Below are 22985 nucleotides of genomic sequence, written 5' to 3' on the forward strand. Positions count from 1 at the left end.
AGATATTGTATTGGTTTTGCCATACATCAACATGAATCTGCCATGGGTGTACATGTGTTCCCCATCCTGAACCCCCCACCCACCTCCCTCCCCGTACCATCCCTCTGGGTCATCCCAGTGCACCGACCTCAAGCATCCTGTATCCTGCGTCGAACCTGGACTGGCAATTCGTTCCTTATATGATACTATACATGTTTCAATGCCATTCTCCCAAATTTAGTTCTTCTTCACTTTCTGCCATAAAATCCCTATCACCTCCTTGCAAACAGTTACTGCTATTGTTCCTGTTCTCTATCTGAGAAAACTGACTCTTGGGAAGGGTGACTCCCTGACTCACAGCCACACAGCTGCTGAATGCTGGGACTGGAATTTCAGCACAATTCTGTCTGCTCTCAAGGCCTGAGCTTTTCTGTATTATGCTGCATCTGAGGAAAAGTAGGTACCAAGGAAGATAGTGGTTTAAGAAAAGCCCGGGACTGGTTTTTAGGAGTGCCAAGGACCTTTCCTGAGGCTGGTGACCACCTCTGTTAGATCTGGGAGGCATTGCTTGTAACTTCTGCTAGTACCATTATGAATTATCCTATTGTCAGAATGATCACTTTACAGAAATCTTCTTGCAGAGCTGTTGGGGTGGGAGACTGAAGGGGTCGCTGGCTTTGTGGCTCTCCACCCCAGGGCTCAGAAAAAGGGTTTCAGTGATCAAATACTTAGCCTTTCTGTAAGCTCTCTGTTACTGGTGTAACTAAGCCCGCCTCTTCCAGGTTAAGTGCCGGAAGCAGGTATTAGAAAGTGGAACCACATGGTGGCCCAAGTGGTTATTGAGAAATTCACCTGTTATCACCCTCTTCCTGTAACTTACTGGTAGAGGAACTGTAGAAACTTGTGGGAATTAGGTGGAAAAGTACATGGGGTTTTGTGAGGACAAGGACATAAGCTATAATGAACAATGGATTTCAGCTACCTGGTGGCAGGGAGTGCTGGCTTTACAGTGGGATCTTGACTCAGAGTCTTGCCAGCTCTTTCTCAAGTCGCTTAGTAAGGGTAAAGGATTGGCTACGGATTCCTTGATGTTCTTTATAATATGATTCTACATTTTAGAAGCAGAAGGACAAAAAAGTAAGATTCTACTTCTTAAATATCTGATCCTGTGGAAGTTAACTTAATTTGAAACTTTAAACAAATTATCTCACTTCACAGCCCGAAATGGAAATAATAGAATGATAACTGTCCACATGACAAATACTTTTAGGCACATTTCAAGTCATAGATTTCCTGAAAAAGAGTGAGAAGAAAATAGTGAATCATGCACAGATTTTTGTAAGTTCATAGTTAGTGAGGGGAAACATCTTTTACCAATAAACCTTAGAATGTTTAAGAAATGAAGTATAAAATTGGTTTGAGGGTTTTATCCATTTGTTTTGCTCCTTTCAGTCAGCTCGCAATTTGCATGTGAGCTACTTACAGAAGAAATGTGTTACCACTCTTTATTTAATGAAGGCTTATTGAGCCCTTGTTCCTTGTTGGACTCTGCTGGACAAGAATGCAGGGTGAAAAAGATGGTGAGGGCCTGACTTCTTGGAGCTCACACTGAATGTGGTGGGTCTAACTTTAGCACACATCTGAATATCCGGAAGGGTCGGAGATGGAGCCTGAAAATTTGCATTTCTAGGTGATATTTTCAGGTGATGCTGATGCTGCTAGTCCAGGGACCACACTTGGAGGACCACTGTTCCCTGGAAGATGGAAAGCTGATTCAAGTAAAGTCAAGCGAAAGTGTTAGTTGCTCAGTCGTGTCTGACTCTTTGTGACATCATAGGCTGTAGCCTACCAGGCTCCTCTGTCCATGGAATTCTCCAGGCAAGAATACTGGAGTGAGTAGTCATTCCAGGGGAACTTCCCAACTCAGGGATCAAACCCAGGTCTCCTGCATTGCAGGCAGATTCTTTACCATCCAAGCCACCAATTCGAGTAAACATATAAGTAAAATACCAGGTAGTGAGCTCTGAAGGAGGTAAATAAGGAGCTGAGACAGAACATAAGAAGGAAACATCCTCTTTAGATACCAGTCTGGTCTTTGATGAAAGGGAAGGGAAGTCGCTCAGTCGTGTCCAAATCTTCGCGACCCCATGGGCTGCAGCCTACCAGGCTCCTCCGTCCGTGGGATTTTCCAGGCAAGAGTACTGGAGTGGGGTACCATCGCCTTCTCCGGGTCTTTGATACAGTAATGTTTAAACTAAAGCCCTGGTTTTCAACCCTGGTTGCACATTGAAATCAGGTGATTACCTTATAAATCATACCTATTCTCAAGGCCCCAGCCTAGAGTGGTTAAATCGAAACCTTAGTGTATAAAGTGGGGCCTGGTGCAGGTTGAGAATTCTGGCACCAAAGATTGAGAATAAGCTGGGCACAGGGAATGTGGCAGTAAAGACCATTTCAGGCACAGGAAATGGCAGGTACAAAAGACAAGAGGTAGGAGAGAGTTTGGATCTGCAAGAATACATGAGGCAGGAGGAGAGAAGAGGAGCAAAGAGGTGGCTTCTAGAAAGAGGCAACTGTCACAATTTGCTGGATTTCCAGGGCCATGACAAGGAATTTGATCGTATTTTGTTCCCCTCTGGCAGCCACTGGAGACTCCCAAGCAAAGGAGTCCGTGTCATTGTCTGATTCACATTTTTGAGAGGAGGGTTTTTTCTGAACTGATGCACATCCTTTCCGGATGTCCTTGACCATGATAGGGGGCTTCATTAATTCAACTTTTCAAATTGACTTCAAAAAGTCAATACTGACTTTTTCTCCCTCATACTTTAAAACCGTGAGGCTCAGATTTAAACACAGCCAAGAGTTTAAATTGTGAAGGATTTCTGAGGGGAATTAGTTTTTGATCCCATAAATAATTTGAGGGGCTACAATGGAGGCTCAGTTGAGAGCTGGTATCCCAGGCAAATTAGAGTATGAAATCTGAGCTATAAGAATCCCTCTGGGAACTAGGTTTCCTACCCAGTTCTTTCATGGAGGGGGAGACCAGTGGTTCTTGTCTTTATCATGTAAGTTGGAGGGGGTCAGTCACAGTTCTGAATGATAGGCTACTGTTCCCCAAATAGAAGTCCACATACCTCCACACACTCCCTTCACATGCACACCTACTCTCTACTCTTGATCTGTATATCCTCTGCTTCTGCAAAACAGACTACCTCCCTTTTGCTGCAAGATCTATACCAACGTGTTTAAAAAAAAAAAAAAACTCCTCTGTTATGACAAGCAAGTTTTGAGCCAAGATAGAAAAGTTCAAATTATATGAGATCTCATTCATCACAGGTCAATGCACGGAGGAGGAAATGAGAGGCCCTTTAGAGCACATTTGTGTAGACACTAAATGCTCAGCAGCCTTGCTCTTGAAGCAAATGGGTGGGGGCTCCAGCTCCAGGTTTGGTAACTTCAATATAATATCACTTCCCTAATTCTTAGAGATGCATTTCATCTGCCTTTCTTTCCTCCTGTACCCTTCTCTTCTTAAAATACTGTAGCATGTTAGGAAACAGCGTGACAAATGTTCGCATACTCACACCCAGAGTTCATGCATATTATTGTACCATTTTGTCATGTTATTGCCATTTTGCCATCTTTTCAAAAAGTAAAAAAGGCAAAGTTGAAGCGCTCATTTTACCCTCCCCAGTTCCATGCCCCTCCCTCTACAGGTAGAGGAATGTCGGCTCTGAGAGTGACACCTCACCTTCCCTAACATGTTTTTATATTTTTATTTAATCTGCCTGTATCCATAAGATACCATATAAGAGTGACGCCCACTTTGCTTTTCTATGATTTCTGCATTTGCATTCTTTTATCTTGACATTGGTATGTTTTCAGTATGTAAGCATTTGGACACATGCAGCTCTAGTTCCACCTATTTTATTTCTGTGTAATTATATTATTTATTTAGTCATCTATTATCCGATGTTGAATTTGTTGTCATTATTTTCCATCTCAAACAGTACTAGAATAAATATTCTTTTGCATAAGGAATCTGGGCACCTTTAAATTTACTGAATTTAGCAAACTTTTCTCTGAAATCATTGTAACAATTTATCTCTTGCTCATCTTTTATGAGATTTCCCATTTCTCTATATCATCCCTAAAACTTGGTATTGCCAGATTTACTGATAGAGTTTTGAGAATTTATTATTATAGGCAAAACTTTATTCATTAAAAAATTTTTAAATTGAACTGTACTTGATTTACAATACTGTTGTTCCAGGTGTGCAGCACAGTGATATATCTATATATATTCTTTTTCAGATTGTTTTACATTATAGGTCATCTCAAGATACTGAGTATAGTTCCCTGTGCTATACGGTAAATCCTTATTGTCTATCAATTTTATACATCGTGGTGTATATCTGTTCATCCCAAACTCCTAGTTTATTTCTGCCCCTCCTTTCCCCTTATGGTAACCATAAGTTTGCTTTCTATGTAAATAAGTTGATTTGCATTATTTTTTTAGACTTTTTAGATTTCACATGTAAATTACATCACATAATAATTGTCTTTCTTTCGCTGACTTTCTTCACTTAGTATAATAATCTCTAGGTCCATCCATGTTGCTGTAAATGGCATTGTTTAATTCTTTTTTTGTTACTGAGTAATATTCTATTAAATATAAATATAGATACAAATATATCACATCTTCATTGTTGACTCATCTGTCCATGGACATTTATGCTGTTCCCATGTCTTGGCTATTGCAAATAGTGCTACTATGAACGTTGGTTTTTATGCATGCTTTTTTAATTAGAGTTTTTGTCTTTTCTGGATATTTGCCCAGGAATGGGGCTGCTGGACGATATGGTAACTCTATTTTTAGTTTTTAAAGAAAACTCCATACTGTTTTTCATAGTGGCAGCACCAACAGTGTAGGAGGGCTCCCTTTTCTCCACACCCTTTCCAGCATGCTTTCTGTGTAGACACTTTTTCTTTCTGTTTGTTTATGTATCTTGGCTGTGCTCTGTCGTTGTTGCTATGCGCAGGCTTTCTCCACTTGTGGTGCACATACCTCTCGAGCTGTGTCTCTCAGGCTTAGTTGTCCTGTGGTATGGGAGATCTTAGATTCCTGACCAGGGATCAAATTTGTGTCTCCTGCATTAGAAGGTAGATTCTCAACCACTGGACCACCAGAGAACTCCCCTGTAGACTTGATGATGGCCATTCTGATCGGTATGAGGTGATTCCTCATAATAGTTTTGATTTGCATTTCTTTAATAATTATTGATATTGAGCATCTTTTCACATGCTTGTTGATCATCTGAATATCTTCTTTGGAGAAATGTCTGTTTAGGCCTTCTGCTCATTTTTGATTAAATTGTTCATTTTTTTATATTGACTTGTATGAGCTGTCTGTATATTCTGGAAACTAGACTCTTGAAGGCATAGCAAAACTCATTTTTGTTTCAATTTTCCTGATTACTACTAAGATGGAACATGTTTTTGTAAGTTTATTGACCATTCAGGTAACCTATTCTATAAATTCTCCTCATGTGCTTTGTTCATTTCTTATGGATTATCTTTTCATGTTGATTTATAGTAATTCCTTATATATTCTCTATGCATTAACTCTATGTCATTTATGAAGGGAACGTGTTAGTCACCCAGTCATGTCCAACTCTTTGCAAACCCATTGACTCACTGTAGCCCACCAGGCTCCTCTGTCCATGGAATTTCCCAGGCAAGAATACTGGAGTAGGTTGCCATTTCCTTCTCCAGGAAATCTTCCCAACCCAGGTGTTGGGTCTCCTGTATTGCAGGCAGATTCTTTACCATCTGAGCCACCAGGGAAGCTCATGTCAGTTACATGCATTGCTAATTTTATGCTTTGAATCTCTGGCTTCTTTTTTATTTTATTTTTAGTGTCGCTGTTTTATATGCAAGTTTTAAATCTTAATACTGTCAAATTCTAAAATAAGTCTATCATTTCTGCTTTGATGTCAGTTTTAAACAGTTATTCCCTACTCTCAAATATTAAAGCTATTTTCCTCACCTTTCCTCTAAATATTTTAAAGACTTTATTTTCACCTTTAGGTCTTTAATAATCAGGTCTTTATAGCTGTGAATGACTGATTGTCAGGTACTATCTAGTTCAGTCTCTTTTTTCACTTACTTCCTTCTGTTGCTTCCTTTGTCGTATGTCCAGTTCCCATATATGTGTGACTCTGTTTCTAAGCTCTTAACTCTCATATATTGTTCGATCTGTATACTCCGTAAAACTCCATATATAGCATTATTCCTCACATCTTACTCTTGGGCTCTGGATTCATATATCTTCTTACCCAAGTACACTAGCTCTTACTTATTGTTTAACAATTTCTACTGCTTTTTAGTATTTCTGTTTTTATTCTCTCAAACACAACAAGAATCTTAATACAATGCAATTACCCATTGAATATAAACTTCCAATCCAATTCCTAGTTCTTAACACTTTTACTTGGAAGAAATGTACTCCACTTTTATCCACATTTAATCAGCCAGAATAAAGCGCGTAGTCATGCCTCAGCTAAAAAGGACATAGATGTAGGGAAGTATAATCTTTATGCATTCAGGGTAATGGCAGAGATGGGTACCCATTTGAAAGAAGAATAATATTATATACTACAATGTATATTGAGTTTTGTATGACTAAAAACTGTTTCATTTTAATTTCAATCTTAAATGATAGCTTAACCATATATAAATATTCTAAATTGATATTACTTTTCCTCAACACTTTACACTTACCTCATTGACTTCCAGTGTTGCTGAATCATGTGCTATGTAAGTCTAACCGTCTTACCCTGTAGGTAAAATTCTGTCATTCCTTTCAAAATGTTTCTTTGTCTTTATGTTTCACAGCTTTACTGTGCTTCATAGACATGTGAACTGATTTTTATTTATCCTTCTTGATACTCAGAGTTGCAAGTTAAAGCAAAGATCTACAATATTTCTGTGACGAGCCAATAGTAAATATTTTAGGCTTTTTAGGTTTTGTGGTCTCTGTTCCAACTATTCAGCTCTATCATTGTAGCATGAAAGCAGCTGAAGACAATTCATAAACAAATGGCTGTGGCTGCATTCCAATAAAACTTTATTCACAAACACTGGTGGCAGGCTGGCTTTGGTCCATGGGCTATAGTTGTCAACCCCTGATGTAAAGCCTAATGATTTTCTTTAACTCTATAAGATTCTAAGCTATTACTTCTTCAAAAACTATTACTCTATCATTTCGTCCTTCCTAGATTGTTTTTTTCTCTAGCATCCCTGTTACTCTAGTGAAAGCTGGATAGATTCAATCTATCCTATGTGATTATAATGGCTCTTTCACATTTTTTTATCTCGATGCCTCTGTGATCAGTTTATCAACTTCATCTTCCCATTCACTTCATCTATGTCTAGAGTGACCAACAGTCTCAGTTTGCCCAGCACTTTTCCAATTTTAGCACTGAAGTCCCATGTCCCAGAAACTTCTCAGTCCCAGACAGACCAAGATACGTGTTCACCTTACCTGTGTCCAAGCCATAGTTCATCCCATATACTGAATTTATGTTTCAATGATTAAGTTTTTATTTCTAATTTTTAAAATTGGTTCTTTTTGGTAATCACCTGTTCTTATCTAATGTCTGCCCATTTTTGTTTCAAGTATTGTCATACTCTCCTACAGATATTATTCATTTATTTTTTTACTTGATGTATCCTTAAGGTCACTTTCAGATTGTCCTATTATTTTAGCTTAAGTTGAGGCAAATCCATCTTTCAGTTGTTGATTTTGTTGGGTTTTGATTTGTTTATAGTCTTCTTTCTGTATTTTGGAGCTATGTGGTAGCCCATTTGAGATGGTTCTGTTGGTAGATTGCTTAGTTCTTGTTATTTGCTGTCTCCAATGTTGTGCTTACTTCTACTTCCTGAGGTTCCTCCAGCCCAGAAACAGGTCTATATTGATAGCTGATTCAGGCCCCCAATAATTGTGCACATTTAGTATATTCCTTACTAAGTCAACTGGCACCTTGGCCCAGATTCTGGTTCTAGGACTGTGTCTAGCCCAGCATCTCTCCACTTTAGCAATGTTGTACATTGCAGGAGGTTTAGCAGCATCTCCGGTCCCAGCCCTCTAGCCAGTAGCACCTCTGTCCCCCTCATTGTGACAACACAAAGCATTTCCAGATATTACAAAATGTGCTTCCTGCTCCCCTTACCAACTTCACATCCCCAGTTGAGAACTGCTGGTCTATCCTCAGGCAGTTCTTAGAGTTGATCATTTGGTCATCTTTCATGGCACTGAGGATGGGAAAAAGCATATCTGTCCCCTTGGTTTCAGAGATCAGCCATAGCTCAGATTCTCAGATTACCTGTAAGAGATGAATCAATAAATACTTCTGTACCCTAAACCAACAGCCCACCTGACTACCCCTCCAGTCTTGCTCTCACTCAGTTCTGTTCTGTTTCTGATACAGAAAAGAGCATTTCTTCTTGAGGGTTGCTATTGTTGAATTTTCTCATTTCATATTCTGTCATTGACATGTGGTTAGGCCAGTAATTCCTCTTCTCTATCTCATGTCCTTCATTTCCCTTTAGTGTCATATCTTTCCTTTTTCTTTTCTCTCTCATCCTCAATCAATGTTATTGCGTAAATCAACAAACTAGAGGAAATGTGTCAGCATCAGGGTTGATGAGATACTTGAAGAATTAGTCCAGTTTCTTCTAGGTCTCTATTACCACCCTTATCCCTGTCCCAACTTATTAAGACAGTATTTTTCAAAATGTGGTCATTAAACCAGCAACATAACTTCATTGAACTGGATCCTTAACGAAAATTCTTGGGCTCCACCCAAGACTGACTGAATATGTTCTGGGAGTTGGACCCAGCCACTTGTACATTAAACACACCCTCCACGTGATGCTGATGCCTGCTCAAATGTGAGATTCCCTATAATAAGATGGCTAGAAACTTGAACCAGTAGCTCTCAACCTGGTAGCACATTGGAACTGGCTGTTTAACTTTCAAATATACCATTGCCTGAGCCCCACCTCCAGAGATACTGATTCAGCTGGTCTGGTCTGGGGCTCAGGTACTTTTTTCTTGTAAGCTCCCCCAAAAGATTCAAACATCCAAAGTTTGCTTTAGTTATTTGTTTACTGCTTAACCCATTTTGATGATCATGTACACCAAGTCTAACCCAGTATAACAGGAACCCTAAGTGAAAAATGGTAAATTTTTAGTGAATAGAGTTTAAAGTGAATGTGGTTTGGGGTTGGACTTCCTGGATTTGAATCTCAGTGCTGCCCATTTTCAGCCATGCGATTTTGATCAGTTTACCCTCTCTGTGCCTAAGTTTCCCTGTGTGTAAAAAGAGATGAATAACTACCTACTACTTATTAAGGTTGTTATAAGGCTTATGTAGTTTTACATATGAATAGAGTAATGCCTGTTGCATAACAAAAGCTATACAAAATTTTTCTAAAACGATTATCTGTCTCATAAGTAAAATGTACAAAGAACTTGCAAAACAAAATTCAGTCAAAATAAGTGTTTTGAGAATGGGAATTTTAAAAGCATTCAAATTTTTTTCTCCTTTTTTTCATATTAGGATCTTTTACTTTATATGACTAATTTCCCCAAAAAACTACTATATGCTCTTTAAAATATTAATTCAGTAAAAACTAATTTTATTAACATTTTTCAGAATTTTACTATATACCTTTTAAAACCAGCTAGTGGAACTGTAAAACCAGAGCTCAGAATCGCTAGTTTCTAGTCAGATTTTAACTACAAAAACTGATAAGCCAACAATAAATTGAATCCTTATGTAAGTACTGGCAGAGATCAAAAGAAGTTGAAATAAACATCTGCTGAATTTGATCTATGACAGACATTTAGTTGAAAGAATTCATGTGAAATCTAGTAAAAACTCTCTAATGGGAGGTTTAGGAGGCTTAACTTACATTAATACATTTTGCTTTGTCAGTGTACAGGCATACTCCAAAAGAACTACTGGCAATTTTATTCATTATAACTTTGAAAGTAGTTGAGTTGACTTTATCACAAAAGGACATTCACCCGAAAGAACCTAATTTTATCACATGTACTCACAACTGCATGAGACAGCATTTCAGGCCTGGGTGGATTCTTTTTTTTTTTTTTTCAATAGCAGAACTAGCTATCCCAACACAGTAAGGCTGAGATACACACTGTCTAATAATTAGTTCCCTAAGGGATGGGGTTGGGGGAGGGGTGAGTTTCCAAACTATCTGTCCTTAATTATCAAGCATACAAAGGAAAGACTGTGAAGGCGGATTTGTTGTACCTTCTGATTTCTAAGCAAAGTCCACCTGTAGCTACTGCACAAATGAAAAGTAGATGGTTTCAATTCTCCATAGATGTAAAAGTTAGCTAACCTGAGCAAACATTGATTGAATTTGATAAGCAGGGCAAGGAGAGAGGAAGTTTCAGAAAGCAGGCGAAATAACCACATCTAGGTGGCTAATGGGCATGAAAAAGCAGACATAATATCTATACATCCTGACCCTCCTACATTCCCTTTTTCTCCCCTTCCACACAGTAACTCCTGCTATTTAATTTGCAAGCCACACAGACCAAAAAGAAAGGGAAAAAGAAATCTGCAGGCACATTCCTGAGAAATGACGCTACATTTACCCTTTGATCAGTGAGAAAACTGGTTGTTCTCTTCTGGTTCATTACGGACACACGGACAGGTAGTTAATCCACCAGAGATGAAGGAATATTCCCTTTTTGGGCAAGCAATGTGGAAAAACTAGAAATATATCACATCTTTACATTTGCAATATGTGTGCTACTGTTTGCACTGTTAAGATCTGTATTTAACTGTAGCTATAAAGTCTGCATCTGTCAGTAATTTTAATTAAAGGAAGATTCTACTTAACAGTGTACCCTTTCAGTTATTCTAACAAATGTGTTTCTTTAAGTGTGCTAGACCCACAGAGGAGACAAAAAGAGCTGTGGTTAAAATGCCCGGCCGTTAGAACCGTAGGCTGAGGCTGGGAGTCTTGCCCCAGGGTCAGTTCTGTTTTCTCAAGCTCCCTGGGTAGTTCTGTTTCTCCTTGTGGCTTCCCCACAGGGAGTCTCCATTACTAAATCCACTGGATTATTTTACAGGAGACACCCACTTTTTAAGCTACCTGCTTAATTCCTGCAAACATTGGAGTTGGTGAGCCCAGATCAGATAGTTTCCTTTCTGGCTTTAATATTCTAGGAGTTGAATAAATTCCATAGTTCTGGGTATATAGAATCAGGGTAAAGTTTGGTAAATGGTCTTCTGGGTAAGCAGCTGATACGGGATGTGTTTGGCTTGGAAGCGGTATCTAGATAAGGGAAGTGCGATCAGATTTCAGTGCATAACAACCAGCTGAAAGTTCTGGACTAGTGTGTGTGTGTACAGAGGAAACTGGTGAGTGGTTAAAATTTACTATCAAAGAGGGTATTGATGTCTGCAACTCACTTTGAAATGCATCCAAAAAAAAAAGATGAATGGATAAATAAATAGAAAGCAAAAACAAGAGTGGAAAAATGCTTACAAATGTAGACTCTGAGGAGAGGGGGTGTATTTTGGTATTCACTTTCAAAAAACTTTCAGATATGCTTGTAATATTTCATAAGGAAAAGTGGGGTAAAAAGTTTAAGTGTCAAATAGACTGAGCAAACAGAGCTGGGAATTTTAGTACAATACTCCATGTCCTATATTCTTAACCAGTGTGTTTATTTATACAGCTTCCATTTATCTACTGAGATATCAGCAGAAAGTATTTTCCCCTGTAAATGTATATAGCCTTATTGTTCTCCCCCTTATAAAAATGATATGCATGATGATAAATATTTTTTAAAAATATGAGAAAGTAAAATGTACAGACAGTAATAGTTTCACTATCTGAAGAAAATCACAGTTAACATTTTAGTAATAATTTTTCAAGACATACCACTAGAGAGTGTTTAAGATCTTCTATATATGCCTCTTGTAGCTAAGCTGTTGCTGCTGCTGCTGCTGCTAAGTCACTTCAGTCGTGTCCGACTCTATGCGACCCCATAGACGGCAGCCCACCAGGCTCCTCCGTCCATGGGATTCTCCAGGCAAGAGTGCTGGAGTGGGGTGCCATTGCTGTCTCCATTTTCTTCTCTGCCCACCCAGCTCTGACCCTTCCTTTAATGCATGGCTCTAATTTTTTTCCTTTGAGAAACCTTCCACTTTTCACTCTTGCCCCACTCTTACACCCCCTTGACTTGCCATGTCCTACCTTCAGCATTTCTCTTGTCAATGCCTTGAAATTCTCATCAAGCACCTCTAATATCCAAATGCATTTTCTCCCAATTATTCTGTATCCTACCATGCTATCTTGCATACCCCAAGCTGCCAATACATGTTTGCTGTCAGACTCATAATTTTACTGGAGCTTAATCTGATTAAGGCAAACTGTCCTCCTGATTTAATGAGTAACTTTGTAGTTTAAAACAAAATTCTCACTTGATTCAAAAATAAGGATAACTGTGCCAATCCATTTCAGCTAAATCATGGAAAACACAGAGATTATAACACATAGAATTATTTCAGAAAACATAAGCCAACCTCTCTGCAAGTTTTATCTTAGATTTTGTCATTGACATTTCCCAAGGGCTTAAAATGAATGATTGGTACAGTCTCTAACAGAGCAGGGGAAGGTTCAGGCACCCTAGATGGGTATTGGCAGTTTTTATGGCTATTTTTATTTCATGGAAATAAAACTGGATTTTTGATTCTTTAAAAGCAAAAAGAAATATTCTTTTCTCATATTTGAAAATTGTCTTTAGTAAATCTACTTCAAGGAGTTTCCTTGAGTTCACCTTTTTGCATTGTAAATTTTTAAATGGTTTCCCATTTTATAGAAACATCTTAATCCTATTAAAAACTTTCAGGGAATCTCAAATAATAGATTAATAGGCTAGATAATCTGGGTGATAAAAAATATACTTTTCTTTAAAACTATAAAAATAGATTTTTTTTCTATCTCCCTCCTTTTCGTATAGCACTGTCCTGAGCTATATGGATATTTGAATCACTTAAGGAACATAGTAACAATGGCTAACATTTTACTAAGTGCTTCCTATATACCAGACAGTGGTATGTTTTAAAATATCAGTTCAGTAAATTCTTACAATTCTGTGAGATATACTACTTTACCCCGTTTTATGGATCTGGAAACCAAAGGCTAAATAACTCACAACCAGTAAATGAGTGGTAGAACTAAGGTCCAAACCCAGACTTTCTTCAGAGCCTGTGCTTGAACCATTCCACTTGGCTGACTCTAGACTACAAAGAAATGGCACTAGAACAGCCTAGAGGTAGAGCGTGATGGAACTTACTGTTTCATGAATTAAAATGTTTATCTTTCTCTAGGTGGGTGTTACTCGGTTAGTATCAGATTACTAGTTAACTGTGCTAAATGGATGTTGTGAGCCCTTCTTTTAAGACATATGCTTTAACCTTCTATTAAAAAATGCTTTAACCTTTTATGAAAAACATCAAGTTGACTTCTGCTTCCTTCCCTCTTCTGTGCACAACAGATTTTTTTTTCTTTTTGTGTCTGTTAAGCAAAATATATTAAAGGAAATTTGAAAAGAAATAATCCACAGTCAAAACTATTTCCCTCATGTTGTATGACCATTCATTCTTTATCTACAAGTAAATATATAAATATTCTAATATAATTCTCATAGCTTTTTTTCACCTAAGGTTAATTCATGAGCATTCTTCCATGCTGTTACCTGCTGCTCATAGTTCTTTTAATGATTTAAGTTAAGATATCAAAATTTACTTAGACATTTTATTTACTGCCGGGATTTTTCCAATTAGAAAACTGTAATAAACCTTTTCTTACATATAATAATGTTGGTTATTTTCTTAATTTGGATGATTTCCTTAAAGTCATAAAGGTAATTTAAAAAATTAATTTTTTGGTAGTTTATGGATATAGAAACACTGAAAGAATAAGAGTCTTAATTTTTTCACGTTAATTACTTAATAGTAAGACAATATTAAAGAACCATTTTAAATAAATTTTCCTTAGTTGCTGTTGAACACTTTCAATTACATTAGATTACTATTTCCTCTCACAGAGGATTTATGGGTGTACAGGGAGTGAGGGGCTATCTATTGACATTTAATGATATCTTCATATTTAAATTCTTAATTTAGAATATATTAAATTTTGATCACATTTGTGCAAATAATTTATATATTTTGTTTTCTATTTATTTTATTGCTGTTGTCCTTTGTCACATGGCAGGTTTATCTCCTTTATGACCTGGTCTCCTCTGCTGTAAATTCTCTAGAAGTCAACAACTTTCTGGATAAAAACTGTAATCGATACTCTGCTGATTTTCCTTTTAACTCTACTCTCTATTTTCAATCTACTATGGAGAAGGCAATGGCACCCCACTCCAGTACTCTTGCCTGGAAAATCTCATGGATGGAGGAGCCTAGTGGGCTGTAGTCCATGGGGTCGCTAGGAGTCAGACATGACTGAGCGACTTTACTTTCACTTTTCACTTTCATGCATTGGAGAAGGAAATGGCAACTCACTCCAGTGTTCTTGCCTGGAGAATCCCAGGGACGGGGGAGCCTGGTGGGCTGCCGTCTGTGGGGTCGCACAGAGTCGGACACGACTGAAGCGACTTAGCAGCAGCATGACTTAGGGTTGAAATTCAGTGTGAAGTTAAAATAATATTTCTGTGGATATTCTATTTCCCTGTTTTTGTTATTTTTAGGTATCGCATATTATGGCTTTCTTTGAGCCATCTATATCTATGCTTGTATTATTATACCTTTTCAATTATTATTGTATAATATATTCTGATATCTAATAGAGCTAATCTCCTTCACACCCTCCATCATTGCTCTTTTGTCACAGTATTCATCGATGTTTATACCCATGTATTTTTCTAAGTAAAGTTTATAATTAAGTTCTTCAAACATTACTGTTGTGATTCTGTCACTCTTTCAGTGTCAAAAAAAAAAAAAATAGTGTACAGTATAAAGCTTTCCTTTTCAATGTAGTTCTGTATAGAGTTCAATTTGCTTTTCATATATCACACTTTAGAGATGTTCTTGTCTATTCAAGTAGCCCCACATATTCTCAGAATGACTTTTCAGTTCAGGGCAGAGTCTTGCCAAAGAATAGAGAGCAGTCTGAACAGAGAATAAAGTTAGCCTTCAGTAAAACTCTAGTGGTAGATAAAACTGTACTCCAGGGACTTCCCTGGTGATCCAGTGGTTAGGACTCAGCACTTCCACTGCAGGGGGCATGGGTTCCATCTTTGGTCAAGGAACTAAGATCCTGCAAGCTGCCTAACGCAACCTAAAAAAAATGATGAAACTGTATTTCCGTCTACCCTGTGAGCCAACTAGTCACTGGTGATGAAGAGGCTCCTTCTTTTATTTGTGTTGTTATTGTTATTATTATTGTATTATCATCATTTCACTTCACTTTTCCCTTGCTGAGAGGTAAAAGTCATTTAAAGCAAAGAGAAATGTGTGTTCCTTAGATTTTCATGCTCTTTAAAGCAATTCCTTCAGGAACAAATACCAACTCTTATTCTCTCATGAAATACTCTTAAAAACCACAAGCATGTTTTTGTCAGTTTTTCCATATTTTAAGACAAAATTTTAAACAACAAATCATGCAAAGCTTGAGTGAGTTATATTCATCCACTAGGCATGTAAAATATTTTCCTAATATAAACCTCTTGGAGGTGGCTATAAACCATCATTTGACACTCCTCCATTGGAGGGGTGACTAATTCTTTGACCATTAAATTGTGAAATGGAGCACTCCCAAATCATATGATTCTGTCTTAAAACTGTTATTTCATTTTTTAATTATTATTATATGTACCAAGTGTTTATTACATAAAACTCCAGGGTCCCTTGTGAACACACACATGCATGCACACACACGCACACACACACACACACACACACACACGAAAACAAAGAACATGAGAAGTCACAGCTATTATCCCACTTAATCATATTTAAAAGGAGTTCCCTTATTATTGGGGGTAATAAGAAATAAGATATATTGGATTGGGATTTTCCCATAACATCTTATGGAAAAACCGAAATGAATTTTTTGGCCAACCTAATATATCTTATTTCTGAAATCTGTTCTGGAAAGCACTCGAAAAATGACTCCCTAGTTGCCAAACGTAATGGAATCTTTTTAATCTTCTCAATAGCACTTGAAAGTCTTCCCTTGATTTCTGCAATACCATCCTTCCCTGGTTTTCCTCCCTGTGCCAGTAACAATTCCTTCTCAATTCCCTTTGAACATGTCTTCCATTTTGGTAACACTCAAGGTACCATCATTTGCAAGCACTCTGCCTGCCCTACCTCCTGGGTATTTTCTGTCACTTTCAAAGCTTCGGCTACTACCCTCTGCTAATGACTCACATGTGTGGCATCTCAAATGCCACCTGACCCAGTCTGAAGTCATCACCTTTCCCCAAATCTGTTCTTCTTATATTGTATTATTTGGTGCAGCCAAGATGATGTACCACCAACTACTTAACCACCCCTGCCTTATATTTCTATGTTATTTAATATCTCTCCATTGCCACCTAACTTAAAAGCACATGCACATTCCCTTCTCTCCAACCATAGTCCATAGGCTGCATTCGGAATTCAGGCCCTTATCCTTTTGGACCGGACTATTAGTCTTACATCTCACACTCCTTAAATCCTTCTTTACTCTGCTACTAGAATGGTCGTTCTAAAGCACACATCTAATTATGCAACTCTCTGGCTTCAAACCCTTCAGGGGGTTTCCTAATGCCGTAGTGCAGGGTCAGCAATCTGTGGTCTGTGGGCTGAATACAGCCCATTTTCAGTTTTCACAAATCAAGTGTTATTGGAACATGGTCACACTCGTTCATTTCTCTATTGACTGTGGTTGATCTCAGGCGACAACAGTAGAGTTATACAGTTTCAACAAATACGATGTGGTCCCGGGAGCCAATAATATTTACAATCTGGCACTTTACAGAAAATTTTGCTCATGCCTAACCCAGTGGGTACAGACTGAACTCTGAGATATGACACATGAGACCTCCATCTTTTCCCTGCAATCCCTACCTCCAGGCTTAGCTCTTGCCACACACCCCTTAAAACTGACCCTCCAGCAGTGCCCATCTGCTTTGTTTCCCAGCACTGAAAGTAGACATTTCTGCAGTGATGGAGACATTTCTGCGGTGATGGCAGGTGTGCCTGCACTCTCCAATGTGATAGCCACTAGCCACATGTGGGTATTGAGTGCTTCAAATGTGGCTAGGGAAACTAAAGAACTAAAGGTTACACTGTATTCCACTGTAATCAATGTAAGTTTAAGCAAAGCCACATGTGACTAGTGTCTACTACGTCAGAAGGAGTTATTCTAGACAATGTCACCAGCAATATCCTTGTTCACTGTAACGGGAATATTTAAAATACTTAGAATATCCTATCTGGGAGCCACATTTCAACAGTGAATTAAGGCTCACCTTTTCTGAGGAGGCTTTTCTGACTTCTAAGCCCTGGTCTCTTCACAAAGAACTGAGGGTTTGTACTGTGTCCTCATATTTATTCATATGATCAGGAAAAAAAAAATTCTTAACTCTAATCTATCTCCCCTAACCAGAGTAACAGTCCCTGAATGCAGAACCTGGCCCAACTCATCTTTGTCTGCTTAAAAAGCCCTTAATCCAATGGCTAGTGTGTGCCAGAAACTTAATTAATACTGGTTAAATAGATTAATTCCACATTCAAACTTCTTTTTCAACATGCCCGTCTCTTTTCTTCATTGATAGCTCTTTGACAAATGAAGAGTGGCTGCTTGTACAAGTGCTAAAATATCCTAGTAACCCCTCCCCGCTCCATGACATGTTGACTTCTTTCTGGGAAAAATAGCTGATTACAATCCCCTCAGCCACCTGACTTTGTTTACACATTTTAAAGTTCACTTTCATAATAGCATCTTTGAGACTTAGAGTCAGAAATGCCACATTCTTCTAAAAGTAGTAATGAACAATCCATGACCATTCTGCCAACCTACTTGTTTGATCTCTATGAAATCTGTTCATTGGGCCTTTTTTGAGAACATACTGGTTACTTGTGGCTTCTGTGACCCCTTAGCTACTGTAGCTAACTGGTTTTTTATTTACTCGTAGCAAATTTTAACATGATCTAAACTAAGGATGTCAAGAAACTCTAGAGTTTGAGTTTTCTACCAGCGTGAGCCCAGTGTGTTGAGTTGTGTGTGTGACACAAATGACAATCACATTCAACAGTCCTTAAAAGGAGCAGCCAAAAAATGTCAGTGTCGGTTCTGAGAGTTTTGGAGAAAGTAGCCCAGACAGGTGGATTTCAAAGTCAGCCAAAAATCTACAACTCCACACATTCACAGGGTTCAGAATATCAAAGCAAAGCTTCCATACACTTCCTTTTGAAGCTCCACCATAAATACTGATAATTTTAGGAACTCCTTTTGGCTTGTGTAGAATTAAGAACGCTTTAAGACAAATTACTTCAAGGTGCTTTACACTTTCTCAACACTGATGTGTTTTCATTTGTTGAGTTTTAAAATCAGAAGATTTTAATCCATTTCAAATGGTTTTTAAGGTTCTACTATCTTTTTTATAGTCTAATGTCTTATCCCCGTAGGATCAAGAATATAGGGGAAAAGGATAAAGTAATGCATGATGAGGGCGCGGTTTGTTTAGCAGATCGCTTCTCTTTTTATCCTCTCACCAAGTAGTCAGTGTTGCCCATACGCGCTCCTAGGAATCGTCTGCCTCCTGGATCAGCACAGTGAATGGTCTCCAGGGCCAGACAGTCTGTGTACAAATCCAAGTGTTACCTTCTGCTACCTCCTTCCCCTTTTGCAAACTGCTTCACCCTCAATGGTCCAGTTTCACCTTCTGTAAAATAGTGGCAAGGACAGCCTTCCCTGTGGATGCCAGTGAACATCAAATGAGCCAACACCGCAAAAGCACTTAGCACTGAGCCTACCCCAGAATGGGCGCTTATGGGACGTTTTATATTTTGTCTTGTTTAAAATGCTTCAAACCTCAAATGCAAATACTTTCACAACCTTAAAGTCAGAAAGTTCTTGATTCCCTTCAAAATGGTTTTGAAGGTTCAAAATTCTTATTAAAAAGATCAGTATCATACTTTCTAATAATGCTCAGAAACAGCTGGGATTTCTTGGGGGATGTGGAAGACAGAACCAAATATTATCAGTGAACTTGAGTAGGAGGCTTTGAGTTTTAGAAAATGAATTATTGCCATGGCATGTTTCTACTTGACTCCTGATCTACCCAGAGAGTGGCCACAGAGAAGGGACCCCCTTAAACAGGAACAGTTTTCCTCCTGCTACACAGGAGCTACCAAAGAGGTATGCTTTGGCTACTTCTAAGTTGCCAGACCAAATTCCCAAAACCTCAGAAGAGGGACGATAGTCTCTCTGAAAAAATATAGAAAAGTACACCCAGAGCTTAGAAAAGGACACATTGCTAGTGGATCAAACTTTCAAATGTTTCTAAGTACTCTTTGAGACCCTGTGGACTGTAGCGCACCAGGCTTCTCTGTCTATGGGATTTTCCAGGCAAGAATACTGCGGTGGGTCACCATTTCCTCTCCAGGGGATCTTCCCGACCCAGGGATCAAACTCAGGTCTCCTGCAGGCAGACTCTACTATCTGAGCCACCAGGGAATCCCAAGAACAAACCTTACTAAAAGCACAGTATGACTCTAGCGTATGTGATGCGTGCTAAGTCACTTCAGTCATGTCCAGCTCTTTGTGACCCTAAGGAGTATAGCCCTCCAGGCTCCTCTGTCCATGGGATTCTCCAGACAATGGAGAATGGAGTGGGTTTGCCATTCCCTTCTCCAGAGGATCTTTCCAACCCAGGGATTGAACCTGGGTCTCCTGCATTGCAGGCAGATTCTTTACCATCTTAGCCACCAGGGAAACCCCTGTAGCATCTTCTTAATAGACAAATAATATTCCCTTATCTCGATAATACTATATGTTGTTTAACCTTTTCCCTCTATGTGGATTTTGAATTGTATGTTTTTCACTATTTTTAACTCTCAGAACAATTGCTTGTGTGACATAAGAGAGGAAACAAGTGAAAAGAGTATGTGGACAGTGTAACCTGGAGCTCTCCAAGGAGGAAATGATATTTTGTGTGACAGGAACTTAGCAGGGTTAGAATATTGATGTGGAAAAATTGCCTGATCATTTGAAGTTATCATTATGATAAAAATGAAATTGGCAGACAACAGACCTAAGCTGATTTGTAATTATACAATTATGTTTATTATATACTATATTCCCACACATTTATTTGGTTATCATACAAGGGGAAAGATAGTTCTTATACTTGGGCTTTTACAAATGACAATTTTGGGGAATTCTCTGGTGGTCCAGTGGTTAGGACTCTGTGCTCTCACTGTCAAGGGTCCAGGTTCAATCCCTAGTCAAGGAACTAAGGATCCCACAAGCCACGCAGCACAGCCAGGAAAGAAAGAAAAATAAAAATGACAGCTTTGTGATTTGGAAGACACAGCGACGTGCTCATGGAACAGTTCTGAGGTTAAGGTCTCTCTTTCCCACAGGAATCCTTTTCCATTTGCCTTTAAGCTTCATCCTTTAATTTAGGGTTTTCTCATGCTTATTCTCTGAGCCACCTGTCCACCCCAAAGAGAGGTACACCGCTGTATTTTTTCTCTGTATATTAGGCATGGACAAAACAAAACAGAGGGGAAAAATGTTTTCTTTATCCCTTTGACATACAGAGTAGCTGTGAAATTTCTAAAGAAGAAATTAGAATTCTAGTGGAAGTAAACAAAACGGCCCCCTCTGAGTCTTATATGCAGTGTTCTTTGAAGAAGGATAGTCTAGGAGCTAAGAACCTTGCTTGTCAAGCTCTAGGAAAGCCTGTCCCTCCTCCTCCTGCTGGGACATCCCAGTCAAGGAAGCCTCTTCTCTCAAGTATTCCTAAATGCAACTCCAAGCTCTGCTGTCTCCGGTCCAAGGCGCTGTTGCAGGGGACTTCCCTTGTGGCCCAGTGGTTAAGACCACCAGGGTTTGATCTTTAGTGGTTGGGAAGCTAAGATCCCATAAGCCTTGCAGCACAGCCAAAAAAATAAGGAGCCAGTGGGTCATGTAAGACCATAGAGAATTCTCAGCTAGAACTCTCTCATCTAATCATCATCTTATTCTTGCTTCTTTCTCAAAAAAACCTGATAAATTATGTTTTCCATCTCCTTCACCTCACTCTTCCAAACACACACACATACACACACACATACACACAAACACGGACAAATATAATTACTAACAACTTTAGTGCAGAAATTTATAGCTATTATGATCACATGTCTCATTTTGAGTTGGGAAAATATTTCTGTACAAATTAGACATATCCCCTCCCTCAATTCATGCACACACATTACCCTTTTTAAAAATTAATTTTTAAGGAAATTAACTCTGGATTCCAGCATTTGACAGCTTTGAGAAAATTGTTGAAGTCTATTGAAAAGAAAAACTTTGAGGCAACCTAGGAGAGTTGGGATTACTTGAACCAGAGTGGGGTGAAAAATCAATAGGGAAATGATTTAACGATTTCTGGAGTACAAAAAAACAACCTGAAGGATCTTAGCAGCATAACCTCAGGATGACTAAAAAAGTAGGGGGCTGGGGGTGAATTACAGCCAAAAGGGAGCATAATGCAAAATTCTTGGCCTGATAAAACTTCCTTTGGGGTTTTAATGTAAATTTACAAGAGAATTGCACTTTAAATAACATTCTCTGAACAGAATTATAAACAGATACCCTCCAGCAGTTAAATGTAGAAGAAACAAATCAGATGAGCCAAAATGATAAGTCTCCTTTTCATTCTCACTGGCAAGTCCTTCGCTTTGCACGCCACACTATGAATGGCGCTCCCTGAGGTTGTGCAGAACACAATCAGCTCAACTGTACCCGGTGCTTTGCCTGCACAGAGCCACCCTTAGAAATGAGAGAAAAAAGGAAATAAGGTGGAAACCCCACCGAACCTCATTCCCCTTCCTTTTTACCACCTCTTTATCACTCTAGCAGCAGCAGTAGCAGCATCATTCTAGGTTTTGAGGAACAAGAGTAAAGGGGAAGTGGAAGAGAAGGAGGTGGAAATAAATGGGAAATTGGAGGGGCATACTGTGAGCTGAGAACACACAACTCCAAAGCCCAGGAGCAAAACTGAAGCCCATGTCCCTTCTACTTTGCTCATCTCCCGACAGCAAGCCTCTGAGAACCCCCAGCTGATGACACTTCCGTTAGAGTAACTCCACTTATGCCCAAGGCTCCGTAAACAAGTTGGGCTGACCAACAAGACACATTGGCATTGCAGAAATCTCCAGCATGATCTAACAGAACAAAGAAGTTTTTACGTGTTAGAGGGGAAGTGGTTTCAAAGCCTAGTTGTTGGAGCAAGAAGTAAACAAAACTCAAAGCCTCATTCTGATATACTCTGACCTTTGCATGTTCTTAATAAAAGTTTCTCAGCTAGGCTCCTTCATTTTTGTTTGTTTATTATCCTGGAGGAGTCGCTAGACATACTTTCTGCCGATTGGATGGAGGCTGCTGTAGACATCGGAGACATCGGAGAAGGCAATTCCAACCCACTCCAGTACTCTCACCTGGAAAATCCCATGGATGGAGGAGCCTGGTGGGCTGCAGTCCATAGGGTCGCTGAGAGTCGGACACGACTGAAGCGACTTAGCAGCAGCAGCAGCAGCTGTAGACATTAAGCACAGATAATTAGAGGGCTTGAGAACTCTTTTTTTTCTCTACCTGAGCCCTGGTAAGAGTTCTGTGTCTGACCACAGAGAGAGCATTGTCCTTGTCCAGTTTTCTGCTAACACAATAGCTGCTGTTATTGC

At 38.9% G+C, this 22985-nt stretch overlaps 1 protein-coding gene across 6 annotated transcripts in view; it reads left to right on the forward strand.

The window, feature by feature from the left end:
• The window catches only part of FYB (FYN binding protein), a 181550-nt gene that overhangs the window by 14330 nt on the left and 144235 nt on the right, over nucleotides 1-22985 (forward strand). The window contains exon 2 of one of the 6 annotated variants that reach the window (XM_010853744.1): nucleotides 10578-10731. The exons of the other annotated variants lie outside the window; for them this stretch is intronic. The gene's annotated coding sequence lies outside the window, so the exon portion shown is untranslated. The remainder of the gene's footprint in view (nucleotides 1-10577; nucleotides 10732-22985) is intronic. 6 annotated transcript variants of the gene reach the window in all.

The sequence above is a fragment of the Bison bison genome, unplaced genomic scaffold, assembly GCF_000754665.1.
Source record: "Bison bison bison isolate TAMUID 2011002044 unplaced genomic scaffold, Bison_UMD1.0 scf7180017864331, whole genome shotgun sequence".
NCBI lineage: Eukaryota > Metazoa > Chordata > Mammalia > Artiodactyla > Bovidae > Bison > Bison bison.